Consider the following 27,199-nt stretch of genomic DNA (forward strand, 5'->3'; position numbering starts at 1 on the left):
CAACGACTGTCCTTCGGTCTACTTTAGAGAAAGGAGGTCCACAAGGAGGTTTGACTTTCTTGTTCTTGGTTATATTAAAATATAGCCATGGAGTTTCAGGATGCCCTAGCATAGCTGTTCAGTGATCATGTCTTGTAAACAGATTGTTCAAGTCCCAGCGATTCCATCCTTTTAGTTGCCGTTTTCTCCGTTCTACATAAAAGGCAGGAGGTCCAAAAAGAAAACATGACAGTCTTGTTCCTGCTTTCAAAAGATCTGAAGACATGTGACATTAGGTTGCACAGCATTAGCTGGTGAAAGCTCCTGTCCTTTCATCTGGAGATCCTGAATTCGTATCCTAAAACTGCTTTCCATTTGACAGTTGTGCTAATTTGCATATGTAAAGAGCAGAAGGTCAAGATAGTAATTGTAACTCTTGGGCTGAAAAATACAAAAGCTAATAATAACTGGAATCTGTCTTTCCCCAGAATTGTGAGCAACACATCAAAGGGTTTGTTGTAGGCTCTGTGGCGCAATGGATAGCGCATTGGACTTCTAGATTGTGAGTTGAAGTGATTCAAAGTTTGTGGGTTCGAGTCCCACCAGAGTCGAAGGCTTTTAGCTACCAAGACCCTGCTGAAAGCTTTTCATCTCACATTGTTGTGCCTGTTCATACTGTGACTCACCCTTCCACAATCTGCAGTTGGAGAGTGGCGCCGTGGCTTAGTTGGTTAAAGCGCCTGTCTAGTAAACAGGAGATCCTGGGTTCGAATCCCAGCGGAGCCTTAATCTCGTGGTCAACTAGGGTCTGTTTCTTTGGCTGTTTCTCAGTTGAGATATGGTACATCCTGAAAATTCAGAGTTGTCACGGCAGCGGTCCATTTTCAGCCAAAGGCCCGTACTTTGGGCAAAACTTTCTAGTTTTCACTCTAACGGACCAATCCAATTCATGGATGCCCTGGAGCATAAAGCCTTCACTGATAGCACTTAACTCCAGAAGCACTTCATTGTGGGGCGCCATGGCTTAGCCGGTCAATGCGCCTGTCTTGTAAACAGGAGATCCTGGGTTCGAATCCCAGTGGTGCCTTCTAACGATGTTTGCCGTCTTCGGCCTCCACTCAGTGGCTTTCTTGTCACATTTTTGTATCTCTTCACACTGTGACTTATCCTCCCTCAAAACATAGATTTTCAAATCCCAGCGTTGACCTCAGTCTGACGGCAGCTAGGGGCTGTCTTTGTGTCTGTTTATCGGATGAAATACAACCTTCTTATAATTCATGGTTGTTATGAATGCTGTCATAACTTTCGGATATTTTTGGAAAACGGACCAATTTGATTTATGAACAACCTTTACCCTAAAGCCTTCACTGATAGGACTTAATTTGTTTAGCATTTCCTGTTAGGGCGCCATGTCTTTTGCCTGGCTTTAGTCTCAAGGGTGTCCATGGCCCAAGCACCTGTCTTGTAAGTAGGAGCTTCCGTGATGAAATCCCTGTGGTGCCTTCTATCAGTGGTTGTGGTCTTTGGCCTTCATGAAGGGCATCAAAAAGATTGAACTTTCCGTTACCTGTCTAAATCAAAAGAAAGCCGTGCAATTTTAGGATGCCCTGGCATAGCTGTCCAAGGACCACGTCTTGTAAGCGAATTGTTCGAATCCCAGCGTTTCCTTCCATTCAGAGGCTCTGCTCTCCGATCTACTGGAAAAGGCAGGAGGTCCGGGCAGAAAATACGATTGACGTGTTCCCGTTTTCAGTAGACCTGAAGCCATGTGTCGTTAGGGTGCACAGTATCAGCTGGTCAAAGGGCCGGACTTGTCAACAGACTGTTGAATTCCAAGCCGTGCCTTCCTATCAACGACTGTCCTTCGGTCTACTTTAGAGAAAGGAGGTCCACAAGGAGGTTTGACTTTCTTGTTCTTGGTTATATTAAAATATAGCCATGGAGTTTCAGGATGCCCTAGCATAGCTGTTCAGTGATCATGTCTTGTAAACAGATTGTTCAAGTCCCAGCGATTCCATCCTTTTAGTTGCCGTTTTCTCCGTTCTACATAAAAGGCAGGAGGTCCAAAAAGAAAACATGACAGTCTTGTTCCTGCTTTCAAAAGATCTGAAGACATGTGACATTAGGTTGCACAGCATTAGCTGGTGAAAGCTCCTGTCCTTTCATCTGGAGATCCTGAATTCGTATCCTAAAACTGCTTTCCATTTGACAATTGTGCTAATTTGCATATGTAAAGAGCAGAAGGTCAAGATAGTAATTGTAACTCTTGGGCTGAAAAATACAAAAGCTAATAATAACTGGAATCTGTCTTTCCCCAGAATTGTGAGCAACACATCAAAGGGCTTGTTGTAGGCTCTGTGGCGCAATGGATAGCGCATTGGACTTCTAGGTTGTGAGTTGACGTGATTCAAAGGTCGTGGGTTCGAGTCCCACCAGAGTCGAAGGCTTTTAGCTACCAAGACCCTGCTGAAAGCTTTTCATCTCACATTGTTTTGCCTGTTCATACTGTGACTCACCCTTCCACAATCTGCAGCTGGAGAGTGGCGCCGTGGCTTAGATGGTTAAAGCGCCTGTCTAGTAAACAGGAGATCCTGGGTTCGAATCCCAGCGGAGCCTTAATCACGTGGTCAACTAGGGTCTGTTTGTTTGGCTGTTTCTCAGTTGAGATATGGTACATCCTGAAAATTCAGAGTTGTCACGGCAGCGGTCCATTTTCAGCCAAAGGCCCGTACTTTGGGCAAAACTTTCTAGTTTTCACTCTAACGGACCAATCAAATTCATGGATGCCCTGGAGCATAAAGCCTTCACTGATAGCACTTAACTCCAGAAGCACTTCGTTGTGGGGCGCTATGGCTTAGCCGGTCAAAGCGCCTGTCTTGTAAACAGGAGATCCTGGGTTCGAATCCCAGTGGTGACTTCTAACGATGTTTGCCGTCTTCAGCCTCCACTCAGTGGCTTTCTTGTCACATTTTTGTATCTCTTCACACGTGACTTATCCTCCCTCAAAACATAGATTTTCAAATCCCAGCGTTGACCTCAGTCTGACGGCAGCTAGGGGCTGTCTTTGTGTCTGTTTATCGGATGAAATACAACCTTCTTATAATTCATGGTTGTTATGAATGCTGTCATAACTTTCGGATATTTTTGGAAAACGGACCAATTTGATTTATGAACAACCTTTACTCTAAAGCCTTCACTGATAGGACTTAATTTGTTTAGCATTTCCTGTTAGGGCGCCATGTCTTTTGCCTGGCTTTAGTCTCAAGGGTGTCCATGGCCCAAGCACCTGTCTTGTAAGTAGGAGCTTCCGTGATGAAATCCCTGTGGTGCCTTCTATCAGTGGTTGTGGTCTTTGGCCTTCATGAAGGGCATCAAAAAGATTGAACTTTCTGTTACCTGTCTAAATCAAAAGAAAGCCGTGCAATTTTAGGATGCCCTGGCATAGCTGTCCAAGGACCACGTCTTGTAAGCGAATTGTTCGAATCCCAGCGTTTCCTTCCATTCAGAGGCTCTGCTCTCCGATCTACTGGAAAAGGCAGGAGGTCCGGGCAGAAAATACGATTGACGTGTTCCCGTTTTCAGTAGACCTGAAGCCATGTGTGGTTAGGGTGCACAGTATCAGCTGGTCAAAGGGCCAGACTTGTCAACAGACTGTTGAATTCCAAGCCGTGCCTTCCTATCAACGACTGTTCTTCGGTCTACTTTAGAGAAAGGAGGTCCACAAGGAGGTTTGACTTTCTTGTTCTTGGTTATATTTAAATATAGCCTTGGAGTTTCAGGATGCCCTAGCATAGCTGTTCAGTGATCATGTCTTGTAAACAGGTTGTTCAACTCCCAGCGATTCTATCCTTTTAGTTGCCGTTGTCTCCGTTCTACATAAAAGGCAGGAGGTCCAAAAAGAAAACATGACAGTCTTGTTCCTGCTTTCAAAAGATCTGAAGACATGTGACATTAGGTTGCACAGCATTAGCTGGTGAAAGCTCCTGTCCTTTCATCTGGAGATCCTGAATTCGTATCCTAAAACTGCTTTCCATTTGACAATTGTGCTAATTTGCATATGTAAAGAGCAGAAGGTCAAGATAGTAATTGTAACTCTTGGGCTGAAAAATACAAAAGCTAATAATAACTGGAATCTGTCTTTCCCCAGAATTGTGAGCAACACATCAAAGGGTTTGTTGTAGGCTCTGTGGCGCAATGGATAGCGCATTGGACTTCTAGATTGTGAGTTGACGTGATTCAAAGGTTGTGGGTTCGAGTCCCACCAGAGTCGAAGGCTTTTAGCTACCAAGACCCTGCTGAAAGCGTTTCATCTCACATTGTTGTGCCTGTTCATACTGTGACTCACCCTTCCACAATCTGCAGCTGGAGAGTGGCGCCGTGGCTTTGTTGGTTAAAGCGCCTGTCTAGTAAACAGGAGATCCTGGGTTCGAATCCCAGCGGAGCCTTAATCACGTGGTCAACTAGGGTCTGTTTGTTTGGCTGTTTCTCAGTTGAGATATGGTACATCCTGAAAATTCAGAGTTGTCACGGCAGCGGTACATTTTCAGCCAAAGGCCCGTACTTTGGGCAAAACTTTCTAGTTTTCACTCTAACGGACCAATCCAATTCATGGATGCCCTGGAGCATAAAGCCTTCACTGATAGCACTTAACTCCAGAAGCACTTCGTTGTGGGGCGCCATGGCTTAGCCGGTCAAAGCGCCTGTCTTGTAAACAGGAGATCCTGGGTTCGAATCCCAGTGGTGCCTTCTAACGATGTTTGCCGTTTTTGGCCTCCACTCAGTGGCTTTCTTGTCACATTTTTGTATCTCTTCACACTGTGACTTATCCTCCCTCAAAACATAGATTTTCAAATCCCAGCGTTGACCTCAGTCTGACGGCAGCTAGGGGCTGTCTTTGTGTCTGTTTATCGGATGAAATACAACCTTCTTATAATTCATGGTTGTTATGAATGCTGTCATAACTTTCTGATATTTTTGGAAAACGGACCAATTTGATTTATGAACAACCTTTACCCTAAAGCCTTCACTGATAGGACTTAATTTGTTTAGCATTTCCTGTTAGGGCGCCATGTCTTTTGCCTGGCTTTAGTCTCAAGGGTGTCCATGGCCCAAGCACCTGTCTTGTAAGTAGGAGCTTCCGTGATGAAATCCCTGTGGTGCCTTCTATCAGTGGTTGTGGTCTTTGGCCTTCATGAAGGGCATCAAAAAGATTGAACTTTCCGTTACCTGTCTTAATCAAAAGAAAGCCGTGCAATTTTAGGATGCCCTGGCATAGCTGTCCAAGGACCACGTCTTGTAAGCGAATTGTTCGAATCCCTGCGTTTCCTTCCATTCAGAGGCTCTGCTCTCCGATCTACTGGAAAAGGCGGGAAGTCCGGGCAGAAAATACGATTGACGTGTTCCCGTTTTCAGTAGACCTGAAGCCATGTGTCGTTAGGGTGCACAGTATCAGCTGGTCAAAGGGCCGGACTTGTCAACAGACTGTTGAATTCCAAGCCGTGCCTTCCTATCAACGACTGTCCTTCGGTCTACTTTAGAGAAAGGAGGTCCACAAGGAGGTTTGACTTTCTTGTTCTTGTTTATATTAAAATATAGCCATGGAGTTTCAGGATGCCCTAGCATAGCTGTTCAGTGATCATGTCTTGTAAACAGATTGTTCAAGTCCCAGCGATTCCATCCTTTTAGTTGCCGTTTTCTCCGTTCTACATAAAAGGCAGGAGGTCCAAAAAGAAAACATGACAGTCTTGTTCCTGCTTTCAAAAGATCTGAAGACATGTGACATTAGGTTGCACAGCATTAGCTGGTGAAAGCTCCTGTCCTTTCATCTGGAGATCCTGAATTCGTATCCTAAAACTGCTTTCCATTTGACAATTGTGCTAATTTGCATATGTAAAGAGCAGAAGGTCAAGATAGTAATTGTAACTCTTGGGCTGAAAAATACAAAAGCTAATAATAACTGGAATCTGTCTTTCCCCAGAATTGTGAGCAACACATCAAAGGGTTTGTTGTAGGCTCTGTGGCGCAATGGATAGCGCATTGGACTTCTAGATTGTGACTTGACGTGATTCAAAGGTTGTGGGTTCGAGTCCCACCAGAGTCGAAGGCTTTTAGCTACCAAGACCCTGCTGAAAGCGTTTCATCTCACATTGTTGTGCCTGTTCATCTGTGACTCACCCTTCCACAATCTGCAGCTGGAGAGTGGCGCCGTGGCTTAGTTGGTAAAAGCGCCTGTCTAGTAAACAGGAGATCCTGGGTTCGAATCCCAGCGGAGCCTTTATCACGTGGTCAACTAGGGTCTGTTTGTTTGGCTGTTTCTCAGTTGAGATATGGTACATCCTGAAAATTCAGAGTTTTCACGGCAGCGGTCCATTTTCAGCCAAAGGCCCGTACTTTGGGCAAAACTTTCTAGTTTTCACTCTAACGGACCAATCCGATTCATGGATGCCCTGGAGCATAAAGCCTTCACTGATAGCACTTAACTCCAGAAGCACTTCGTTGTGGGGCGCTATGGCTTAGCCGGTCAAAGCGCCTGTCTTGTAAACAGGAGATCCTGGGTTCGAATCCCAGTGGTGACTTCTAACGATGTTTGCCGTCTTCAGCCTCCACTCAGTGGCTTTCTTGTCACATTTTTGTATCTCTTCACACGTGACTTATCCTCCCTCAAAACATAGATTTTCAAATCCCAGCGTTGACCTCAGTCTGACGGCAGCTAGGGGCTGTCTTTGTGTCTGTTTATCGGATGAAATACAACCTTCTTATAATTCATGGTTGTTATGAATGCTGTCATAACTTTCGGATATTTTTGGAAAACGGACCAATTTGATTTATGAACAACCTTTACCCTAAAGCCTTCACTGATAGGACTTAATTTGTTTAGCATTTCCTGTTAGGGCGCCATGTCTTTTGCCTGGCTTTAGTCTCAAGGGTGTCCATGGCCCAAGCACCTGTCTTGTAAGTAGGAGCTTCCGTGATGAATTCCCTTTGGTGCCTTCTATCAGTGGTTGTGGTCTTTGGCCTTCATGAAGGGCATCAAAAAGATTGAACTTTCCGTTACCTGTCTTAATCAAAAGAAAGCAGTGCAATTTTAGGATGCCCTGGCATAGCTGTCCAAGGACCACGTCTTGTAAGCGAATTGTTCGAATCCCAGCGTTTCCTTCCATTCAGAGGCTCTGCTCTCCGATCTACTGGAAAAGGCAGGAGGTCCGGGCAGAAAATACGATTGACGTGTTCCCGTTTTCAGTAGACCTGAAGCCATGTGTCGTTAGGGTGCACAGTATCAGCTGGTCAAAGGGCCGGACTTGTCAACAGACTGTTGAATTCCAAGCCGTGCCTTCCTATCAACGACTGTTCTTCGGTCTACTTTAGAGAAAGGAGGTCCACAAGGACGTTTGACTCTCTTGTTCTTGGTTATATTAAAATATAGCCATGGAGTTTCAGGATGCCCTAGCATAGCTGTTCAGTGATCATGTCTTGTAAACAGATTGTTCAAGTCCCAGCGATTCCATCCTTTTAGTTGCCGTTTTCTCCGTTCTACATAAAAGGCAGGAGGTCCAAAAAGAAAACATGACAGTCTTGTTCCTGCTTTCAAAAGATCTGAAGACATGTGACATTAGGTTGCACAGCATTAGCTGGTGAAAGCTCCTGTCCTTTCATAAGGAGATCCTGAATTCGTATCCTAAAACTGCTTTCCATTTGACAATTGTGCTAATTTGCATATGTAAAGAGTAGAAGGTCAAGATAGTAATTGTAACTCTTGGGCTGAAAAATACAAAAGCTAATAATAACTGGAATCTGTCTTTCCCCAGAATTGTGAGCAACACATCAAAGGGTTTGTTGTAGGCTCTGTGGCGCAATGGATAGCGCATTGGACTTCTAGATTGTGAGTTGACGTGATTCAAAGGTTGTGGGTTCGAGTCCCACCAGAGTCGAAGGCTTTTAGCTACCAAGACCCTGCTGAAAGCTTTTCATCTCACATTGTTGTGCCTGTTCATACTGTGACTCACCCTTCCACAATCTGCAGCTGGAGAGTGGCGCCGTGGCTTAGTTGGTTAAAGCGCCTGTCTCGTAAACAGGAGATCCTGGGTTCGAATCCCAGCGGAGCCTTTATCACGTGGTCAACTAGGGTCTGTTTGTTTGGCTGTTTCTCAGTTGAGATATGGTACATCCTGAAAATTCAGAGTTGTCACGGCAGTGGTCCATTTTCAGCCAAAGGCCCGTACTTTGGGCAAAACTTTCTAGTTTTCACTCTAACGGACCAATCCAATTCATGGATGCCCTGGAGCATAAAGCCTTCACTGATAGCACTTAACTCCAGAAGCACTTCGTTGTGGGGCGCCATGGCTTAGCCGGTCAAAGCGCCTGTCTTGTAAACAGAAGATCCTGGGTTCGAATCCCAGTGGTGCCTTCCAACGATGTTTGCCGTCTTCGGCCTCCACTCAGTGGCTTTCTTGTCACATTTTTGTATCTCTTCACACTGTGACTTATCCTCCCTCAAAACATAGATTTTCAAATCCCAGCGTTGACCTCAGTCTGACGGCAGCTAGGGGCTGTCTTTGTGTCTGTTTATCGGATGAAATACAACCTTCTTATAATTCATGGTTGTTATGAATGCTGTCATAACTTTCTGATATTTTTGGAAAACGGACCAATTTGATTTATGAACAACCTTTACCCTAAAGCCTTCACTGATAGGACTTAATTTGTTTAGCATTTCCTGTTAGGGCGCCATGTCTTTTGCCTGGCTTTAGTCTCAAGGGTGTCCATGGCACAAGCACCTGTCTTGTAAGTAGGAGCTTCCGTGATGAAATCCCTGTGGTGCCTTCTATCAGTGGTTGTGGTCTTTGGCCTTCATGAAGGGCATCAAAAAGATTGAACTTTCCGTTACCTGTCTAAATCAAAAGAAAGCCGTGCAATTTTAGGATGCCCTGGCATAGCTGTCCAAGGACCACGTCTTGTAAGCGAATTGTTCGAATCCCAGCGTTTCCTTCCATTCAGAGGCTCTGCTCTCCGATCTACTGGAAAAGGCAGGAGGTCCGGGCAGAAAATACGATTGACGTGTTCCCGTTTTCAGTAGACCTGAAGCCATGTGTCGTTAGGGTGCACAGTATCAGCTGGTCAAAGGGCCGGACTTGTCAACAGACTGTTGAATTCCAAGCCGTGCCTTCCTATCAACGACTGTTCTTCGGTCTACTTTAGAGAAAGGAGGTCCACAAGGACGTTTGACTCTCTTGTTCTTGGTTATATTAAAATATAGCCAAGGAGTTTCAGGATGCCCTAGCATAGCTGTTCAGTGATCATGTCTTGTAAACAGATTGTTCAAGTCCCAGCGATTCCATCCTTTTAGTTGCCGTTTTCTCCGTTCTACATAAAAGGCAGGAGGTCCAAAAAGAAAACATGACAGTCTTGTTCCTGCTTTCAAAAGATCTGAAGACATGTGACATTAGGTTGCACAGCATTAGCTGGTGAAAGCTCCTGTCCTTTCATCTGGAGATCCTGAATTCGTATCCTAAAACTGCTTTCCATTTGAGAATTGTGCTAATTTGCATTTGTAAAGAGTAGAAGGTCAAGATAGTAATTGTAACTCTTGGGCTGAAAAATACAAAAGCTAATAATAACTGGAATCTGTCTTTCCCCAGAATTGTGAGCAACACATCAAAGGGTTTGTTGTAGGCTCTGTGGCGCAATGGATAGCGCATTGGACTTCTAGATTGTGAGTTGACGTGATTCAAAGCTTGTGGGTTCGAGTCCCACCAGAGTCGAAGGCTTTTAGCTACCAAGACCCTGCTGAAAGCTTTTCATCTCACATTGTTGTGCCTGTTCATACTGTGACTCACCCTTCCACAATCTGCAGCTGGAGAGTGGCGCCGTGGCTTAGTTGGTTAAAGCTCCTGTCTAGTAAACAGGAGATCCTGGGTTCGAATCCCAGCGGAGCCTTTATCACGTGGTCAACTAGGGTCTGTTTGTTTGGCTGTTTCTCAGTTGAGATATGGTACATCCTGAAAATTCAGAGTTGTCACGGCAGTGGTCCATTTTCAGCCAAAGGCCCGTACTTTGGGCAAAACTTTCTAGTTTTCACTCTAACGGACCAATCCAATTCATGGATGCCCTGGAGCATAAAGCCTTCACTGATAGCACTTAACTCCAGAAGCACTTCGTTGTGGGACGCTATGGCTTAGCCGGTCAAAGCGCCTGTCTTGTAAACAGGAGATCCTGGGTTCGAATCCCAGTGGTGCCTTCTAACGATGTTTGCCGTCTTCAGCCTCCACTCAGTGGCTTTCTTGTCACATTTTTGTATCTCTTCACATGTGACTTATCCTCCCTCAAAACATAGATTTTCAAATCCCAGCGTTGACCTCAGTCTGACGGCAGCTAGGGGCTGTCTTTGTGTCTGTTTATCGGATGAAATACAACCTTCTTATAATTCATGGTTGTTATGAATGCTGTCATAACTTTCGGATATTTTTGGAAAACGGACCAATTTGATTTATGAACAACCTTTACCCTAAAGCCTTCACTGATAGGACTTAATTTGTTTAGCATTTCCTGTTAGGGCGCCATGTCTTTTGCCTGGCTTTAGTCTCAAGGGTGTCCATGGCCCAAGCACCTGTCTTGTAAGTAGGAGCTTCCGTGATGAAATCCCTGTGGTGCCTTCTATCAGTGGTTGTGGTCTTTGGCCTTCATGAAGGGCATCAAAAAGATTGAACTTTCTGTTACCTGTCTAAATCAAAAGAAAGCCGTGCAATTTTAGGATGCCCTGGCATAGCTGTCCAAGGACCACGTCTTGTAAGCGAATTGTTCGAATCCCAGCGTTTCCTTCCATTCAGAGGCTCTGCTCTCCGATCTACTGGAAAAGGCAGGAGGTCCGGGCAGAAAATACGATTGACGTGTTCCCGTTTTCAGTAGACCTGAAGCCATGTGTGGTTAGGGTGCACAGTATCAGCTGGTCAAAGGGCCAGACTTGTCAACAGACTGTTGAATTCCAAGCCGTGCCTTCCTATCAACGACTGTTCTTCGGTCTACTTTAGAGAAAGGAGGTCCACAAGGAGGTTTGACTTTCTTGTTCTTGGTTATATTTAAATATAGCCTTGGAGTTTCAGGATGCCCTAGCATAGCTGTTCAGTGATCATGTCTTGTAAACAGGTTGTTCAACTCCCAGCAATTCCATCCTTTTAGTTGCCGTTTTCTCCGTTCTACATAAAAGGCAGGAGGTCCAAAAAGAAAACATGACAGTCTTGTTCCTGCTTTCAAAAGATCTGAAGACATGTGACATTAGGTTGCACAGCATTAGCTGGTGAAAGCTCCTGTCCTTTCATCTGGAGATCCTGAATTCGTATCCTAAAACTGCTTTCCATTTGACAATTGTGCTAATTTGCATATGTAAAGAGCAGAAGGTCAAGATAGTAATTGTAACTCTTGGGCTGAAAAATACAAAAGCTAATAATAACTGGAATCTGTCTTTCCCCAGAATTGTGAGCAACACTTCAAAGGGTTTGTTGTAGGCTCTGTGGCGCAATGGATAGCGCATTGGACTTCTAGATTGTGAGTTGACGTGATTCAAAGGTTGTGGGTTCGAGTCCCACCAGAGTCGAAGGCTTTTAGCTACCAAGACCCTGCTGAAAGCGTTTCATCTCACATTGTTGTGCCTGTTCATACTGTGACTCACCCTTCCACAATCTGCAGCTGGAGAGTGGCGCCGTGGCTTAGTTGGTAAAAGCGCCTGTCTAGTAAACAGGAGATCCTGGGTTCGAATCCCAGCGGAGCCTTTATCCCGTGGTCAACTAGGGTCTGTTTGTTTGGCTGTTTCTCAGTTGAGATATGGTACATCCTGAAAATTCAGAGTTTTCACGGCAGCGGTCCATTTTCAGCCAAAGGCCCGTACTTTGGGCAAAACTTTCTAGTTTTCACTCTAACGGACCAATCCGATTCATGGATGCCCTGGAGCATAAAGCCTTCACTGATAGCACTTAACTCCAGAAGCACTTTGTTGTGGGGCGCTATGGCTTAGCCGGTCAAAGCGCCTGTCTTGTAAACAGGAGATCCTGGGTTCGAATCCCAGTGGTGACTTCTAACGATGTTTGCCGTCTTCAGCCTCCACTCAGTGGCTTTCTTGTCACATTTTTGTATCTCTTCACACGTGACTTATCCTCCCTCAAAACATAGATTTTCAAATCCCAGCGTTGACCTCAGTCTGACGGCAGCTAGGGGCTGTCTTTGTGTCTGTTTATCGGATGAAATACAACCTTCTTATAATTCATGGTTGTTATGAATGCTGTCATAACTTTCGGATATTTTTGGAAAACGGACCAATTTGATTTATGAACAACCTTTACCCTAAAGCCTTCACTGATAGGACTTAATTTGTTTAGCATTTCCTGTTAGGGCGCCATGTCTTTTGCCTGGCTTTAGTCTCAAGGGTGTCCATGGCCCAAGCACCTGTCTTGTAAGTAGGAGCTTCCGTGATGAATTCCCTTTGGTGCCTTCTATCAGTGGTTGTGGTCTTTGGCCTTCATGAAGGGCATCAAAAAGATTGAACTTTCCGTTACCTGTCTTAATCAAAAGAAAGCAGTGCAATTTTAGGATGCCCTGGCATAGCTGTCCAAGGACCACGTCTTGTAAGCGAATTGTTCGAATCCCAGCGTTTCCTTCCATTCAGAGGCTCTGCTCTCCGATCTACTGGAAAAGGCAGGAGGTCCGGGCAGAAAATACGATTGATGTGTTCCCGTTTTCAGTAGACCTGAAGCCATGTGTCGTTAGGGTGCACAGTATCAGCTGGTCAAAGGGCCGGACTTGTCAACAGACTGTTGAATTCCAAGCCGTGCCTTCCTATCAACGACTGTTCTTCGGTCTACTTTAGAGAAAGGAGGTCCACAAGGACGTTTGACTCTCTTGTTCTTGGTTATATTAAAATATAGCCATGGAGTTTCAGGATGCCCTAGCATAGCTGTTCAGTGATCATGTCTTGTAAACAGATTGTTCAAGTCCCAGCGATTCCATCCTTTTAGTTGCCGTTTTCTCCGTTCTACATAAAAGGCAGGAGGTCCAAAAAGAAAACATGACAGTCTTGTTCCTGCTTTCAAAAGATCTGAAGACATGTGACATTAGGTTGCACAGCATTAGCTGGTGAAAGCTCCTGTCCTTTCATCTGGAGATCCTGAATTCGTATCCTAAAACTGCTTTCCATTTGACAATTGTGCTAATTTGCATATGTAAAGAGTAGAAGGTCAAGATAGTAATTGTAACTCTTGGGCTGAAAAATACAAAAGCTAATAATAACTGGAATCTGTCTTTCCCCAGAATTGTGAGCAACACATCAAAGGGTTTGTTGTAGGCTCTGTGGCGCAATGGATAGCGCATTGGACTTCTAGATTGTGAGTTGACTTGATTCAAAGGTTGTGGGTTCGAGTCCCACCAGAGTCGAAGGCTTTTAGCTACCAAGACCCTGCTGAAAGCTTTTCATCTCACATTGTTGTGCCTGTTCATACTGTGACTCACCCTTCCACAATCTGCAGCTGGAGAGTGGCGCCGTGGCTTAGTTGGTTAAAGGGTCTGTCTCGTAAACAGGAGATCCTGGGTTCGAATCCCAGCGGAGCCTTTATCACGTGGTCAACTAGGGTCTGTTTGTTTGGCTGTTTCTCAGTTGAGATATGGTACATCCTGAAAATTCAGAGTTGTCACGGCAGTGGTCCATTTTCAGCCAAAGGCCCGTACTTTGGGCAAAACTTTCTAGTTTTCACTCTAACGGACCAATCCAATTCATGGATGCACTGGAGCATAAAGCCTTCACTGATAGCACTTAACTCCAGAAGCACTTCGTTGTGGGGCGCCATGGCTTAGCCGGTCAAAGCGCCTGTCTTGTAAACAGAAGATCCTGGGTTCGAATCCCAGTGGTGCCTTCCAACGATGTTTGCCGTCTTCGGCCTCCACTCAGTGGCTTTCTTGTCACATTTTTGTATCTCTTCACACTGTGACTTATCCTCCCTCAAAACATAGATTTTCAAATCCCAGCGTTGACCTCAGTCTGACGGCAGCTAGGGGCTGTCTTTGTGTCTGTTTATCGGATGAAATACAACCTTCTTATAATTCATGGTTGTTATGAATGCTGTCATAACTTTCTGATATTTTTGGAAAACGGACCAATTTGATTTATGAACAACCTTTACCCTAAAGCCTTCACTGATAGGACTTAATTTGTTTAGCATTTCCTGTTAGGGCGCCATGTCTTTTGCCTGGCTTTAGTCTCAAGGGTGTCCATGGCACAAGCACCTGTCTTGTAAGTAGGAGCTTCCGTGATGAAATCCCTGTGGTGCCTTCTATCAGTGGTTGTGGTCTTTGGCCTTCATGAAGGGCATCAAAAAGATTTAACTTTCCGTTACCTGTCTAAATCAAAAGAAAGCCGTGCAATTTTAGGATGCCCTGGCATAGCTGTCCAAGGACCACGTCTTGTAAGCGAATTGTTCGAATCCCAGCGTTTCCTTCCATTCAGAGGCTCTGCTCTCCGATCTACTGGAAAAGGCAGGAGGTCCGGGCAGAAAATACGATTGACGTGTTCCCGTTTTCAGTAGACCTGAAGCCATGTGTCGTTAGGGTGCACAGTATCAGCTGGTCAAAGGGCCGGACTTGTCAACAGACTGTTGAATTCCAAGCCGTGCCTTCCTATCAACGACTGTTCTTCGGTCTACTTTAGAGAAAGGAGGTCCACAAGGACGTTTGACTCTCTTGTTCTTGGTTATATTAAAATATAGCCATGGAGTTTCAGGATGCCCTAGCATAGCTGTTCAGTGATCATGTCTTGTAAACAGATTGTTCAAGTCCCAGCGATTCCATCCTTTTAGTTGCCGTTTTCTCCGTTCTACATAAAAGGCAGGAGGTCCAAAAAGAAAACATGACAGTCTTGTTCCTGCTTTCAAAAGATCTGAAGACATGTGACATTAGGTTGCACAGCATTAGCTGGTGAAAGCTCCTGTCCTTTCATCTGGAGATCCTGAATTCGTATCCTAAAACTGCTTTCCATTTGAGAATTGTGCTAATTTGCATATGTAAAGAGTAGAAGGTCAAGATAGTAATTGTAACTCTTGGGCTGAAAAATACAAAAGCTAATAATAACTGGAATCTGTCTTTCCCCAGAATTGTGAGCAACACATCAAAGGGTTTGTTGTAGGCTCTGTGGCGCAATGGATAGCGCATTGGACTTCTAGATTGTGAGTTGACGTGATTCAAAGGTTGTGGGTTCGAGTCCCACCAGAGTCGAAGGCTTTTAGCTACCAAGACCCTGCTGAAAGCTTTTCATCTCACATTGTTGTGCCTGTTCATACTGTGACTCACCCTTCCACAATCTGCAGCTGGAGAGTGGCGCCGTGGCTTAGTTGGTTAAAGCTCCTGTCTAGTAAACAGGAGATCCTGGGTTCGAATCCCAGCGGAGCCTTTATCACGTGGTCAACTAGGGTCTGTTTGTTTGGCTGTTTCTCAGTTGAGATATGGTACATCCTGAAAATTCAGAGTTGTCACGGCAGTGGTCCATTTTCAGCCAAAGGCCCGTACTTTGGGCAAAACTTTCTAGTTTTCACTCTAACGGACAAATCCAATTCATGGATGCCCTGGAGCATAAAGCCTTCACTGATAGCACTTAACTCCAGAAGCACTTCGTTGTGGGACGCTATGGCTTAGCCGGTCAAAGCGCCTGTCTTGTAAACAGGAGATCCTGGGTTCGAATCCCAGTGGTGCCTTCTAACGATGTTTGCCGTCTTCAGCCTCCACTCAGTGGCTTTCTTGTCACATTTTTGTATCTCTTCACACGTGACTTATCCTCCCTCAAAACATAGATTTTCAAATCCCAGCGTTGACCTCAGTCTGACGGCAGCTAGGGGCTGTCTTTGTGTCTGTTTATCGGATGAAATACAACCTTCTTATAATTCATGGTTGTTATGAATGCTGTCATAACTTTCGGATATTTTTGGAAAACGGACCAATTTGATTTATGAACAACCTTTACCCTAAAGCCTTCACTGATAGGACTTAATTTGTTTAGCATTTCCTGTTAGGGCGCCATGTCTTTTGCCTGGCTTTAGTCTCAAGGGTGTCCATGGCCCAAGCACCTGTCTTGTAAGTAGGAGCTTCCGTGATGAAATCCCTGTGGTGCCTTCTATCAGTGGTTGTGGTCTTTGGCCTTCATGAAGGGCATCAAAAAGATTGAACTTTCTGTTACCTGTCTAAATCAAAAGAAAGCCGTGCAATTTTAGGATGCCCTGGCATAGCTGTCCAAGGACCACGTCTTGTAAGCGAATTGTTCGAATCCCAGCGTTTCCTTCCATTCAGAGGCTCTGCTCTCCGATCTACTGGAAAAGGCAGGAGGTCCGGGCAGAAAATACGATTGACGTGTTCCCGTTTTCAGTAGACCTGAAGCCATGTGTGGTTAGGGTGCACAGTATCAGCTGGTCAAAGGGCCAGACTTGTCAACAGACTGTTGAATTCCAAGCCGTGCCTTCCTATCAACGACTGTTCTTCGGTCTACTTTAGAGAAAGGAGGTCCACAAGGAGGTTTGACTTTCTTGTTCTTGGTTATATTTAAATATAGCCTTGGAGTTTCAGGATGCCCTAGCATAGCTGTTCAGTGATCATGTCTTGTAAACAGGTTGTTCAACTCCCAGCAATTCCATCCTTTTAGTTGCCGTTTTCTCCGTTCTACATAAAAGGCAGGAGGTCCAAAAAGAAAACATGACAGTCTTGTTCCTGCTTTCAAAAGATCTGAAGACATGTGACATTAGGTTGCACAGCATTAGCTGGTGAAAGCTCCTGTCCTTTCATCTGGAGATCCTGAATTCGTATCCTAAAACTGCTTTCCATTTGACAATTGTGCTAATTTGCATATGTAAAGAGCAGAAGGTCAAGATAGTAATTGTAACTCTTGGGCTGAAAAATACAAAAGCTAATAATAACTGGAATCTGTCTTTCCCCAGAATTGTGAGCAACACATCAAAGGGTTTGTTGTAGGCTCTGTGGCGCAATGGATAGCGCATTGGACTTCTAGATTGTGACTTGACGTGATTCAAAGGTTGTGGGTTCGAGTCCCACCAGAGTCGAAGGCTTTTAGCTACCAAGACCCTGCTGAAAGCGTTTCATCTCACATTGTTGTGCCTGTTCATACTGTGACTCACCCTTCCACCATCTGCAGCTGGAGAGTGGCGCCGTGGCTTAGTTGGTAAAAGCGCCTGTCTAGTAAACAGGAGATCCTGGGTTCGAATCCCAGCGGAGCCTTTATCCCGTGGTCAACTAGGGTCTGTTTGTTTGGCTGTTTCTCAGTTGAGATATGGTACATCCTGAAAATTCAGAGTTTTCACGGCAGCGGTCCATTTTCAGCCAAAGGCCCGTACTTTGGGCAAAACTTTCTAGTTTTCACTCTAACGGACCAATCCGATTCATGGATGCCCTGGAGCATAAAGCCTTCACTGATAGCACTTAACTCCAGAAGCACTTCGTTGTGGGGCGCCATGGCTTAGCCGGTCAAAGCGCCTGTCTTGTAAACAGGAGATCCTGGGTTCGAATCCCAGTGGTGCCTTCCAACGATGTTTGCCGTCTTCGGCCTCCACTCAGTGGCTTTCTTGTCACATTTTTGTATCTCTTCACACTGTGACTTATCCTCCCTCAAAACATAGATTTTCAAATCCCAGCGTTGACCTCAGTCTGACGGCAGCTAGGGGCTGTCTTTGTGTCTGTTTATCGGATGAAATACAACCTTCTTATAATTCATGGTTGTTATGAATGCTGTCATAACTTTCTGATATTTTTGGAAAACGGACCAATTTGATTTATGAACAACCTTTACCCTAAAGCCTTCACTGATAGGACTTAATTTGTTTAGCATTTCCTGTTAGGGCGCCATGTCTTTTGCCTGGCTTTAGTCTCAAGGGTGTCCATGGCCCAAGCACCTGTCTTGTAAGTAGTAGCTTCCGTGATGAAATCCCTGTGGTGCCTTCTATCAGTGGTTGTGGTCTTTGGCCTTCATGAAGGGCATCAAAAAGATTGAACTTTCCGTTACCTGTCTTAATCAAAAGAAAGCCGTGCAATTTTAGGATGCCCTGGCATAGCTGTCCAAGGACCACGTCTTGTAAGCGAATTGTTCGAATCCCAGCGTTTCCTTCCATTCAGAGGCTCTGCTCTCCGATCTACTGGAAAAGGCAGGAGGTCCGGGCAGAAAATACGATTGACGTGTTCCCGTTTTCAGTAGACCTGAAGCCATGTGTCGTTAGGGTGCACAGTATCAGCTGGTCAAAGGGCCGGACTTGTCAACAGACTGTTGAATTCCAAGCCGTGCCTTCCTATCAACGACCGTCCTTCGGTCTACTTTAGAGAAAGGAGGTCCACAAGGAGGTTTGACTTTCTTGTTCTTGGTTATATTAAAATATAGCCATGGAGTTTCAGGATGCCCTAGCATAGCTGTTCAGTGATCATGTCTTGTAAACAGATTGTTTCAGTCCCAGCGATTCCATCCTTTTAGTTGCCGTTTTCTCCGTTCTACATAAAAGGCAGGAGGTCCAAAAAGAAAACATGACAGTCTTGTTCCTGCTTTCAAAAGATCTGAAGACATGTGACATTAGGTTGCACAGCATTAGCTGGTGAAAGCTCCTGTCCTTTCATCTGGAGATCCTGAATTCGTATCCTAAAACTGCTTTCCATTTGACAATTGTGCTAATTTGCATATGTAAAGAGCAGAAGGTCAAGATAGTAATTGTAACTCTTGGGCTGAAAAATACAAAAGCTAATAATAACTGGAATCTGTCTTTCCCCAGAATTGTGAGCAACACATCAAAGGGCTTGTTGTAGGCTCTGTGGCGCAATGGATAGCGCATTGGACTTCTAGATTGTGAGTTGACGTGATTCAAAGGTTGTGGGTTCGAGTCCCACCAGAGTCGAAGGCTTTTAGCTACCAAGACCCTGCTGAAAGCTTTTCATCTCACATTGTTTTGCCTGTTCATACTGTGACTCACCCTTCCACAATCTGCAGCTGGAGAGTGGCGCCGTGGCTTAGTTGGTTAAAGCGCCTGTCTAGTAAACAGGAGATCCTGGGTTCGAATCCCAGCGGAGCCTTAATCACATGGTCAACTAGGGTCTGTTTGTTTGGCTGTTTCTCAGTTGAGATATGGTACATCCTGAAAATTCAGAGTTGTCACGGCAGCGGTCCATTTTCAGCCAAAGGCCCGTACTTTGGGCAAAACTTTCTAGTTTTCACTCTAACGGACCAATCCAATTCATGGATGCCCTGGAGCATAAAGCCTTCACTGATAGCACTTAACTCCAGAAGCACTTCGTTGTGGGGCGCCATGGCTTAGCCGGTCAAAGCGCCTGTCTTGTAAACAAGAGATCCTGGGTTCGAATCCCAGTAGTGCCTTCCAACGATGTTTGCCGTCTTCGGCCTCCACTCAGTGGCTTTCTTGTCACATTTTTGTATCTCTTCACACTGTGACTTATCCTCCCTCAAAACATAGATTTTCAAATCCCAGCGTTGACCTCAGTCTGACGGCAGCTAGGGGCTGTCTTTGTGTCTGTTTATCGGATGAAATACAACCTTCTTATAATTCATGGTTGTTATGAATGCTGTCATAACTTTCTGATATTTTTGGAAAACGGACCAATTTGATTTATGAACAACCTTTACCCTAAAGCCTTCACTGATAGGACTTAATTTGTTTAGCATTTCCTGTTAGGGCGCCATGTCTTTTGCCTGGCTTTAGTCTCAAGGGTGTCCATGGCCCAAGCACCTGTCTTGTAAGTAGGAGCTTCCGTGATGAAATCCCTGTGGTGCCTTCTATCAGTGGTTGTGGTCTTTGGCCTTCATGAAGGGCATCAAAAAGATTGAACTTTCCGTTACCTGTCTTAATCAAAAGAAAGCCGTGCAATTTTAGGATGCCCTGGCATAGCTGTCCAAGGACCACGTCTTGTAAGCGAATTGTTCGAATCCCAGCGTTTCCTTCCATTCAGAGGCTCTGCTCTCCGATCTACTGGAAAAGGCAGGAGGTCCGGGCAGAAAATACGATTGACGTGTTCCCGTTTTCAGTAGACCTGAAGCCATGTGTCGTTAGGGTGCACAGTATCAGCTGGTCAAAGGGCCGGACTTGTCAACAGACTGTTGAATTCCAAGCCGTGCCTTCCTATCAACGACTGTCCTTCGGTCTACTTTAGAGAAAGGAGGTCCACAAGGAGGTTTGACTTTCTTGTTCTTGGTTATATTAAAATATAGCCATGGAGTTTCAGGATGCCCTAGCATAGCTGTTCAGTGATCATGTCTTGTAAACAGATTGTTTCAGTCCCAGCGATTCCATCCTTTTAGTTGCCGTTTTCTCCGTTCTACATAAAAGGCAGGAGGTCCAAAAAGAAAACATGACAGTCTTGTTCCTGCTTTCAAAAGATCTGAAGACATGTGACATTAGGTTGCACAGCATTAGCTGGTGAAAGCTCCTGTCCTTTCATCTGGAGATCCTGAATTCGTATCCTAAAACTGCTTTCCATTTGACAATTGTGCTAATTTGCATATGTAAAGAGCAGAAGGTCAAGATAGTAATTGTAACTCTTGGGCTGAAAAATACAAAAGCTAATAATAACTGGAATCTGTCTTTCCCCAGAATTGTGAGCAACACATCAAAGGGCTTGTTGTAGGCTCTGTGGCGCAATGGATAGCGCATTGGACTTCTAGATTGTGAGTTGACGTGATTCAAAGGTTGTGGGTTCGAGTCCCACCAGAGTCGAAGGCTTTTAGCTACCAAGACCCTGCTGAAAGCTTTTCATCTCACATTGTTTTGCCTGTTCATACTGTGACTCACCCTTCCACAATCTGCAGCTGGAGAGTGGCGCCGTGGCTTAGTTGGTTAAAGCGCCTGTCTAGTAAACAGGAGATCCTGGGTTCGAATCCCAGCGGAGCCTTAATCACATGGTCAACTAGGGTCTGTTTGTTTGGCTGTTTCTCAGTTGAGATATGGTACATCCTGAAAATTCAGAGTTGTCACGGCAGCGGTCCATTTTCAGCCAAAGGCCCGTACTTTGGGCAAAACTTTCTAGTTTTCACTCTAACGGACCAATCCAATTCATGGATGCCCTGGAGCATTAAGCCTTCACTGATAGCACTTAACTCCAGAAGCACTTCGTTGTGGGGCGCCATGGCTTAGCCGGTCAAAGCGCCTGTCTTGTAAACAAGAGATCCTGGGTTCGAATCCCAGTAGTGCCTTCCAACGATGTTTGCCGTCTTCGGCCTCCACTCAGTGGCTTTCTTGTCACATTTTTGTATCTCTTCACACTGTGACTTATCCTCCCTCAAAACATAGATTTTCAAATCCCAGCGTTGACCTCAGTCTGACGGCAGCTAGGGGCTGTCTTTGTGTCTGTTTATCGGATGAAATACAACCTTCTTATAATTCATGGTTGTTATGAATGCTGTCATAACTTTCTGATATTTTTGGAAAACGGACCAATTTGATTTATGAACAACCTTTACCCTAAAGCCTTCACTGATAGGACTTAATTTGTTTAGCATTTCCTGTTAGGGCGCCATGTCTTTTGCCTGGCTTTAGTCTCAAGGGTGTCCATGGCCCAAGCACCTGTCTTGTAAGTAGGAGCTTCCGTGATGAAATCCCTGTGGTGCCTTCTATCAGTGGTTGTGGTCTTTGGCCTTCATGAAGGGCATCAAAAAGATTGAACTTTCCGTTACCTGTCTTAATCAAAAGAAAGCCGTGCAATTTTAGGATGCCCTGGCATAGCTGTCCAAGGACCACGTCTTGTAAGCGAATTGTTCGAATCCCAGCGTTTCCTTCCATTCAGAGGCTCTGCTCTCCGATCTACTGGAAAAGGCAGGAGGTCCGGGCAGAAAATACGATTGACGTGTTCCCGTTTTCAGTAGACCTGAAGCCATGTGTCGTTAGGGTGCACAGTATCAGCTGGTCAAAGGGCCGGACTTGTCAACAGACTGTTGAATTCCAAGCCGTGCCTTCCTATCAACGACTGTCCTTCGGTCTACTTTAGAGAAAGGAGGTCCACAAGGAGGTTTGACTTTCTTGTTCTTGGTTATATTAAAATATAGCCATGGAGTTTCAGGATGCCCTAGCATAGCTGTTCAGTGATCATGTCTTGTAAACAGATTGTTTCAGTCCCAGCGATTCCATCCTTTTAGTTGCCGTTTTCTCCGTTCTACATAAAAGGCAGGAGGTCCAAAAAGAAAACATGACAGTCTTGTTCCTGCTTTCAAAAGATCTGAAGACATGTGACATTAGGTTGCACAGCATTAGCTGGTGAAAGCTCCTGTCCTTTCATCTGGAGATCCTGAATTCGTATCCTAAAACTGCTTTCCATTTGACAATTGTGCTAATTTGCATATGTAAAGAGCAGAAGGTCAAGATAGTAATTGTAACTCTTGGGCTGAAAAATACAAAAGCTAATAATAACTGGAATCTGTCTTTCCCCAGAATTGTGAGCATCACATCAAAGGGCTTGTTGTAGGCTCTGTGGCGCAATGGATAGCGCATTGGACTTCTAGATTGTGAGTTGACGTGATTCAAAGGTTGTGGGTTCGAGTCCCACCAGAGTCGAAGGCTTTTAGCTACCAAGACCCTGCTGAAAGCTTTTCATCTCACATTGTTTTGCCTGTTCATACTGTGACTCACCCTTCCACAATCTGCAGCTGGAGAGTGGCGCCGTGGCTTAGTTGGTTAAAGCGCCTGTCTAGTAAACAGGAGATCCTGGGTTCGAATCCCAGCGGAGCCTTAATCACGTGGTCAACTAGGGTCTGTTTGTTTGGCTGTTTCTCAGTTGAGATATGGTACATCCTGAAAATTCAGAGTTGTCACGGCAGCGGTCCATTTTCAGCCAAAGGCCCGTACTTTGGGCAAAACTTTCTAGTTTTCACTCTAACGGACCAATCCAATTCATGGATGCCCTGGAGCATAAAGCCTTCACTGATAGCACTTAACTCCAGAAGCACTTCGTTGTGGGGCGCTATGGCTTAGCCGGTCAAAGCGCCTGTCTTGTAAACAGGAGATCCTGGGTTCGAATCCCAGTGGTGCCTTCTAACGATGTTTGCCGTCTTCAGCCTCCACTCAGTGGCTTTCTTGTCACATTTTTGTATCTCTTCACACGTGACTTATCCTCCCTCAAAACATAGATTTTCAAATCCCAGCGTTGACCTCAGTCTGACGGCAGCTAGGGGCTGTCTTTGTGTCTGTTTATCGGATGAAATACAACCTTCTTATAATTCATGGTTGTTATGAATGCTGTCATAACTTTCGGATATTTTTGGAAAACGGACCAATTTGATTTATGAACAACCTTTACCCTAAAGCCTTCACTGATAGGACTTAATTTGTTTAGCATTTCCTGTTAGGGCGCCATGTCTTTTGCCTGGCTTTAGTCTCAAGGGTGTCCATGGCCCAAGCACCTGTCTTGTAAGTAGGAGCTTCCGTGATGAAATCCCTGTGGTGCCTTCTATCAGTGGTTGTGGTCTTTGGCCTTCATGAAGGGCATCAAAAAGATTGAACTTTCTGTTACCTGTCTAAATCAAAAGAAAGCCGTGCAATTTTAGGATGCCCTGGCATAGCTGTCCAAGGACCACGTCTTGTAAGCGAATTGTTCGAATCCCAGCGTTTCCTTCCATTCAGAGGCTCTGCTCTCCGATCTACTGGAAAAGGCAGGAGGTCCGGGCAGAAAATACGATTGACGTGTTCCCGTTTTCAGTAGACCTGAAGCCATGTGTGGTTAGGGTGCACAGTATCAGCTGGTCAAAGGGCCAGACTTGTCAACAGACTGTTGAATTCCAAGCCGTGCCTTCCTATCAACGACTGTTCTTCGGTCTACTTTAGAGAAAGGAGGTCCACAAGGAGGTTTGACTTTCTTGTTCTTGGTTATATTTAAATATAGCCTTGGAGTTTCAGGATGCCCTAGCATAGCTGTTCAGTGATCATGTCTTGTAAACAGGTTGTTCAACTCCCAGCAATTCCATCCTTTTAGTTGCCGTTTTCTCCGTTCTACATAAAAGGCAGGAGGTCCAAAAAGAAAACATGACAGTCTTGTTCCTGCTTTCAAAAGATCTGAAGACATGTGACATTAGGTTGCACAGCATTAGCTGGTGAAAGCTCCTGTCCTTTCATCTGGAGATCCTGAATTCGTATCCTAAAACTGCTTTCCATTTGACAATTGTGCTAATTTGCATATGTAAAGAGCAGAAGGTCAAGATAGTAATTGTATCTCTTGGGCTGAAAAATACAAAAGCTAATAATAACTGGAATCTGTCTTTCCCCAGAATTGTGAGCAACACATCAAAGGGCTTGTTGTAGGCTCTGTGGCGCAATGGACAGCGCATTGGACTTCTAGATTGTGAGTTGACGTGATTCAAAGGTTGTGGGTTCGAGTCCCACCAGAGTCTAAGGCTTTTAGCTACCAAGACCCTGCTGAAAGCTTTTCATCTCACATTGTTTTGCCTGTTCATACTGTGACTCACCCTTCCACAATCTGCAGCTGGAGAGTGGCGCCGTGGCTTAGTTGGTTAAAGCGCCTGTCTAGTAAACAGGAGATCCTGGGTTCGAATCCCAGCGGAGCCTTAATCACGTGGTCAACTAGGGTCTGTTTGTTTGGCTGTTTCTCAGTTGAGATATGGTACATCCTGAAAATTCAGAGTTGTCACGGCAGCGGTCCATTTTCAGCCAAAGGCCCGTACTTTGGGCAAAACTTTCTAGTTTTCACTCTAACGGACCAATCCAATTCATGGATGCCCTGGAGCATAAAGCCTTCACTGATAGCACTTAACTCCAGAAGCACTTCGTTGTGGGGCGCTATGGCTTAGCCGGTCAAAGCGCCTGTCTTGTAAACAGGAGATCCTGGGTTCGAATCCCAGTGGTGCCTTCTAACGATGTTTGCCGTCTTCAGCCTCCACTCAGTGGCTTTCTTGTCACATTTTTGTATCTCTTCACACGTGACTTATCCTCCCTCAAAACATAGATTTTCAAATCCCAGCGTTGACCTCAGTCTGACGGCAGCTAGGGGCTGTCTTTGTGTCTGTTTATCGGATGAAATACAACCTTCTTATAATTCATGGTTGTTATGAATGCTGTCATAACTTTCGGATATTTTTGGAAAACGGACCAATTTGATTTATGAACAACCTTTACCCTAAAGCCTTCACTGATAGGACTTAATTTGTTTAGCATTTCCTGTTAGGGCGCCATGTCTTTTGCCTGGCTTTAGTCTCAAGGGTGTCCATGGCCCAAGCACCTGTCTTGTAAGTAGGAGCTTCCGTGATGAAATCCCTGTGGTGCCTTCTATCAGTGGTTGTGGTCTTTGGCCTTCATGAAGGGCATCAAAAAGATTGAACTTTCTGTTACCTGTCTAAATCAAAAGAAAGCCGTGCAATTTTAGGATGCCCTGGCATAGCTGTCCAAGGACCACGTCTTGTAAGCGAATTGTTCGAATCCCAGCGTTTCCTTCCATTCAGAGGCTCTGCTCTCCGATCTACTGGAAAAGGGAGGAGGTCCGGGCAGAAAATACGATTGACGTGTTCCCGTTTTCAGTAGACCTGAAGCCATGTGTGGTTAGGGTGCACAGTATCAGCTGGTCAAAAGGCCAGACTTGTCAACAGACTGTTGAATTCCAAGCCGTGCCTTCCTATCAACGACTGTTCTTCAGTCTACTTTAGAGAAAGGAGGTCCACAAGGAGGTTTGACTTTCTTGTTCTTGGTTATATTTAAATATAGCCTTGGAGTTTCAGGATGCCCTAGCATAGCTGTTCAGTGATCATGTCTTGTAAACAGGTTGTTCAACTCCCAGCAATTCCATCCTTTTAGTTGCCGTTTTCTCCGTTCTACATAAAAGGCAGGAGGTCCAAAAAGAAAACATGACAGTCTTGTTCCTGCTTTCAAAAGATCTGAAGACATGTGACATTAGGTTGCACAGCATTAGCTGGTGAAAGCTCCTGTCCTTTCATCTGGAGATCCTGAATTCGTATCCTAAAACTGCTTTCCATTTGACAATTGTGCTAATTTGCATATGTAAAGAGCAGAAGGTCAAGATAGTAATTGTAACTCTTGGGCTGAAAAATACAAAAGCTAATAATAACTGGAATCTGTCTTTCCCCAGAATTGTGAGCAACACATCAAAGGGCTTGTTGTAGGCTCTGTGGCGCAATGGATAGCGCATTGGACTTCTAGATTGTGAGTTGACGTGATTCAAAGGTTGTGGGTTCGAGTCCCACCAGAGTCGAAGGCTTTTAGCTACCAAGACCCTGCTGAAAGCTTTTCATCTCACATTGTTTTGCCTGTTCATACTGTGACTCACCCTTCCGCAATCTGCAGCTGGAGAGTGGCGCCGTGGCTTAGTTGGTTAAAGCGCCTGTCTAGTGAACAGGAGATCCTGGGTTCGAATCCCAGCGGAGCCTTAATCACGTGGTCAACTAGGGTCTGTTTGTTTGGCTGTTTCTCAGTTGAGATATGGTACATCCTGAAAATTCAGAGTTGTCACGGCAGCAGTCCATTTTCAGCCAAAGGCCCGTACTTTGGGCAAAACTTTCTAGTTTTCACTCTAACGGACCAATCCAATTCATGGATGCCCTGGAGCATAAAGCCTTCACTGATAGCACTTAACTCCAGAAGCACTTCGTTGTGGGGCGCTATGGCTTAGCCGGTCAAAGCGCCTGTCTTGTAAACAGGAGATCCTGGGTTCGAATCCCAGTGGTGCCTTCTAACGATGTTTGCCGTCTTCAGCCTCCACTCAGTGGCTTTCTTGTCACATTTTTGTATCTCTTCACACGTGACTTATCCTCCCTCAAAACATAGATTTTCAAATCCCAGCGTTGACCTCAGTCTGACGGCAGCTAGGGGCTGTCTTTGTGTCTGTTTATCGGATGAAATACAACCTTCTTATAATTCATGGTTGTTATGAATGCTGTCATAACTTTCGGATATTTTTGGAAAACGGACCAATTTGATTTATGAACAACCTTTACCCTAAAGCCTTCACTGATAGGACTTAATTTGTTTAGCATTTCCTGTTAGGGCGCCATGTCTTTTGCCTGGCTTTAGTCTCAAGGGTGTCCATGGCCCAAGCACCTGTCTTGTAAGTAGGAGCTTCCGTGATGAAATCCCTGTGGTGCCTTCTATCAGTGGTTGTGGTCTTTGGCCTTCATGAAGGGCATCAAAAAGATTGAACTTTCTGTTACCTGTCTAAATCAAAAGAAAGCCGTGCAATTTTAGGATGCCCT

The 27,199-nt window shown here is 45.0% G+C and overlaps 38 non-coding genes across 38 annotated transcripts; all 38 read left to right on the plus strand.

Annotated features, from left to right (window-relative positions):
* The first annotated feature begins 500 nt into the window (after positions 1-500).
* trnar-ucu (transfer RNA arginine (anticodon UCU)) lies at positions 501-590 on the plus strand. The gene is given in 2 exon segments: positions 501-537; positions 555-590. It is a non-coding gene; the product is annotated as a tRNA-Arg (tRNA).
* A 101-nt stretch (positions 591-691) lies between these two features.
* trnat-agu (transfer RNA threonine (anticodon AGU)) lies at positions 692-765 on the plus strand. The gene has a single exon. It is a non-coding gene; the product is annotated as a tRNA-Thr (tRNA).
* A 1,565-nt stretch (positions 766-2,330) lies between these two features.
* Positions 2,331-2,420, plus strand: trnar-ucu (transfer RNA arginine (anticodon UCU)). The gene is given in 2 exon segments: positions 2,331-2,367; positions 2,385-2,420. It is a non-coding gene; the product is annotated as a tRNA-Arg (tRNA).
* A 101-nt stretch (positions 2,421-2,521) lies between these two features.
* Positions 2,522-2,595, plus strand: trnat-agu (transfer RNA threonine (anticodon AGU)). Its single transcript has one exon. It is a non-coding gene; the product is annotated as a tRNA-Thr (tRNA).
* A 227-nt stretch (positions 2,596-2,822) lies between these two features.
* trnat-ugu (transfer RNA threonine (anticodon UGU)) lies at positions 2,823-2,896 on the plus strand. Its single transcript has one exon. It is a non-coding gene; the product is annotated as a tRNA-Thr (tRNA).
* A 1,263-nt stretch (positions 2,897-4,159) lies between these two features.
* On the plus strand, positions 4,160-4,249 carry trnar-ucu (transfer RNA arginine (anticodon UCU)). The gene is given in 2 exon segments: positions 4,160-4,196; positions 4,214-4,249. It is a non-coding gene; the product is annotated as a tRNA-Arg (tRNA).
* A 402-nt stretch (positions 4,250-4,651) lies between these two features.
* Positions 4,652-4,725, plus strand: trnat-ugu (transfer RNA threonine (anticodon UGU)). The gene has a single exon. It is a non-coding gene; the product is annotated as a tRNA-Thr (tRNA).
* A 1,264-nt stretch (positions 4,726-5,989) lies between these two features.
* Positions 5,990-6,079, plus strand: trnar-ucu (transfer RNA arginine (anticodon UCU)). The gene is given in 2 exon segments: positions 5,990-6,026; positions 6,044-6,079. It is a non-coding gene; the product is annotated as a tRNA-Arg (tRNA).
* Positions 6,080-6,179: 100 nt separating this feature from the next.
* On the plus strand, positions 6,180-6,253 carry trnat-agu (transfer RNA threonine (anticodon AGU)). Its single transcript has one exon. It is a non-coding gene; the product is annotated as a tRNA-Thr (tRNA).
* Positions 6,254-6,480: 227 nt separating this feature from the next.
* trnat-ugu (transfer RNA threonine (anticodon UGU)) lies at positions 6,481-6,554 on the plus strand. The gene has a single exon. It is a non-coding gene; the product is annotated as a tRNA-Thr (tRNA).
* Positions 6,555-7,817: 1,263 nt separating this feature from the next.
* Positions 7,818-7,907, plus strand: trnar-ucu (transfer RNA arginine (anticodon UCU)). The gene is given in 2 exon segments: positions 7,818-7,854; positions 7,872-7,907. It is a non-coding gene; the product is annotated as a tRNA-Arg (tRNA).
* Positions 7,908-8,008: 101 nt separating this feature from the next.
* On the plus strand, positions 8,009-8,082 carry trnat-cgu (transfer RNA threonine (anticodon CGU)). Its single transcript has one exon. It is a non-coding gene; the product is annotated as a tRNA-Thr (tRNA).
* A 227-nt stretch (positions 8,083-8,309) lies between these two features.
* trnat-ugu (transfer RNA threonine (anticodon UGU)) lies at positions 8,310-8,383 on the plus strand. Its single transcript has one exon. It is a non-coding gene; the product is annotated as a tRNA-Thr (tRNA).
* A 1,455-nt stretch (positions 8,384-9,838) lies between these two features.
* trnat-agu (transfer RNA threonine (anticodon AGU)) lies at positions 9,839-9,912 on the plus strand. Its single transcript has one exon. It is a non-coding gene; the product is annotated as a tRNA-Thr (tRNA).
* A 1,564-nt stretch (positions 9,913-11,476) lies between these two features.
* Positions 11,477-11,566, plus strand: trnar-ucu (transfer RNA arginine (anticodon UCU)). The gene is given in 2 exon segments: positions 11,477-11,513; positions 11,531-11,566. It is a non-coding gene; the product is annotated as a tRNA-Arg (tRNA).
* A 101-nt stretch (positions 11,567-11,667) lies between these two features.
* On the plus strand, positions 11,668-11,741 carry trnat-agu (transfer RNA threonine (anticodon AGU)). The gene has a single exon. It is a non-coding gene; the product is annotated as a tRNA-Thr (tRNA).
* A 227-nt stretch (positions 11,742-11,968) lies between these two features.
* Positions 11,969-12,042, plus strand: trnat-ugu (transfer RNA threonine (anticodon UGU)). Its single transcript has one exon. It is a non-coding gene; the product is annotated as a tRNA-Thr (tRNA).
* A 1,263-nt stretch (positions 12,043-13,305) lies between these two features.
* On the plus strand, positions 13,306-13,395 carry trnar-ucu (transfer RNA arginine (anticodon UCU)). The gene is given in 2 exon segments: positions 13,306-13,342; positions 13,360-13,395. It is a non-coding gene; the product is annotated as a tRNA-Arg (tRNA).
* A 101-nt stretch (positions 13,396-13,496) lies between these two features.
* On the plus strand, positions 13,497-13,570 carry trnat-cgu (transfer RNA threonine (anticodon CGU)). Its single transcript has one exon. It is a non-coding gene; the product is annotated as a tRNA-Thr (tRNA).
* A 227-nt stretch (positions 13,571-13,797) lies between these two features.
* Positions 13,798-13,871, plus strand: trnat-ugu (transfer RNA threonine (anticodon UGU)). Its single transcript has one exon. It is a non-coding gene; the product is annotated as a tRNA-Thr (tRNA).
* Positions 13,872-15,135: 1,264 nt separating this feature from the next.
* On the plus strand, positions 15,136-15,225 carry trnar-ucu (transfer RNA arginine (anticodon UCU)). Its single transcript is given in 2 exon segments — positions 15,136-15,172; positions 15,190-15,225. It is a non-coding gene; the product is annotated as a tRNA-Arg (tRNA).
* A 101-nt stretch (positions 15,226-15,326) lies between these two features.
* On the plus strand, positions 15,327-15,400 carry trnat-agu (transfer RNA threonine (anticodon AGU)). The gene has a single exon. It is a non-coding gene; the product is annotated as a tRNA-Thr (tRNA).
* A 1,564-nt stretch (positions 15,401-16,964) lies between these two features.
* On the plus strand, positions 16,965-17,054 carry trnar-ucu (transfer RNA arginine (anticodon UCU)). The gene is given in 2 exon segments: positions 16,965-17,001; positions 17,019-17,054. It is a non-coding gene; the product is annotated as a tRNA-Arg (tRNA).
* Positions 17,055-17,155: 101 nt separating this feature from the next.
* Positions 17,156-17,229, plus strand: trnat-agu (transfer RNA threonine (anticodon AGU)). Its single transcript has one exon. It is a non-coding gene; the product is annotated as a tRNA-Thr (tRNA).
* Positions 17,230-17,456: 227 nt separating this feature from the next.
* Positions 17,457-17,530, plus strand: trnat-ugu (transfer RNA threonine (anticodon UGU)). The gene has a single exon. It is a non-coding gene; the product is annotated as a tRNA-Thr (tRNA).
* Positions 17,531-18,794: 1,264 nt separating this feature from the next.
* Positions 18,795-18,884, plus strand: trnar-ucu (transfer RNA arginine (anticodon UCU)). Its single transcript is given in 2 exon segments — positions 18,795-18,831; positions 18,849-18,884. It is a non-coding gene; the product is annotated as a tRNA-Arg (tRNA).
* A 101-nt stretch (positions 18,885-18,985) lies between these two features.
* Positions 18,986-19,059, plus strand: trnat-agu (transfer RNA threonine (anticodon AGU)). The gene has a single exon. It is a non-coding gene; the product is annotated as a tRNA-Thr (tRNA).
* A 1,565-nt stretch (positions 19,060-20,624) lies between these two features.
* On the plus strand, positions 20,625-20,714 carry trnar-ucu (transfer RNA arginine (anticodon UCU)). The gene is given in 2 exon segments: positions 20,625-20,661; positions 20,679-20,714. It is a non-coding gene; the product is annotated as a tRNA-Arg (tRNA).
* A 101-nt stretch (positions 20,715-20,815) lies between these two features.
* On the plus strand, positions 20,816-20,889 carry trnat-agu (transfer RNA threonine (anticodon AGU)). The gene has a single exon. It is a non-coding gene; the product is annotated as a tRNA-Thr (tRNA).
* Positions 20,890-22,454: 1,565 nt separating this feature from the next.
* On the plus strand, positions 22,455-22,544 carry trnar-ucu (transfer RNA arginine (anticodon UCU)). Its single transcript is given in 2 exon segments — positions 22,455-22,491; positions 22,509-22,544. It is a non-coding gene; the product is annotated as a tRNA-Arg (tRNA).
* A 101-nt stretch (positions 22,545-22,645) lies between these two features.
* trnat-agu (transfer RNA threonine (anticodon AGU)) lies at positions 22,646-22,719 on the plus strand. Its single transcript has one exon. It is a non-coding gene; the product is annotated as a tRNA-Thr (tRNA).
* Positions 22,720-22,946: 227 nt separating this feature from the next.
* trnat-ugu (transfer RNA threonine (anticodon UGU)) lies at positions 22,947-23,020 on the plus strand. Its single transcript has one exon. It is a non-coding gene; the product is annotated as a tRNA-Thr (tRNA).
* A 1,263-nt stretch (positions 23,021-24,283) lies between these two features.
* trnar-ucu (transfer RNA arginine (anticodon UCU)) lies at positions 24,284-24,373 on the plus strand. The gene is given in 2 exon segments: positions 24,284-24,320; positions 24,338-24,373. It is a non-coding gene; the product is annotated as a tRNA-Arg (tRNA).
* Positions 24,374-24,474: 101 nt separating this feature from the next.
* trnat-agu (transfer RNA threonine (anticodon AGU)) lies at positions 24,475-24,548 on the plus strand. The gene has a single exon. It is a non-coding gene; the product is annotated as a tRNA-Thr (tRNA).
* A 227-nt stretch (positions 24,549-24,775) lies between these two features.
* Positions 24,776-24,849, plus strand: trnat-ugu (transfer RNA threonine (anticodon UGU)). Its single transcript has one exon. It is a non-coding gene; the product is annotated as a tRNA-Thr (tRNA).
* Positions 24,850-26,112: 1,263 nt separating this feature from the next.
* trnar-ucu (transfer RNA arginine (anticodon UCU)) lies at positions 26,113-26,202 on the plus strand. Its single transcript is given in 2 exon segments — positions 26,113-26,149; positions 26,167-26,202. It is a non-coding gene; the product is annotated as a tRNA-Arg (tRNA).
* A 101-nt stretch (positions 26,203-26,303) lies between these two features.
* trnat-agu (transfer RNA threonine (anticodon AGU)) lies at positions 26,304-26,377 on the plus strand. Its single transcript has one exon. It is a non-coding gene; the product is annotated as a tRNA-Thr (tRNA).
* Positions 26,378-26,604: 227 nt separating this feature from the next.
* trnat-ugu (transfer RNA threonine (anticodon UGU)) lies at positions 26,605-26,678 on the plus strand. The gene has a single exon. It is a non-coding gene; the product is annotated as a tRNA-Thr (tRNA).
* Positions 26,679-27,199: the final 521 nt, after the last annotated feature.

This window comes from Misgurnus anguillicaudatus, chromosome 9 (assembly GCF_027580225.2).
Source record: "Misgurnus anguillicaudatus chromosome 9, ASM2758022v2, whole genome shotgun sequence".
In the NCBI taxonomy this organism is placed as follows: Eukaryota; Metazoa; Chordata; class Actinopteri; order Cypriniformes; family Cobitidae; genus Misgurnus; species Misgurnus anguillicaudatus.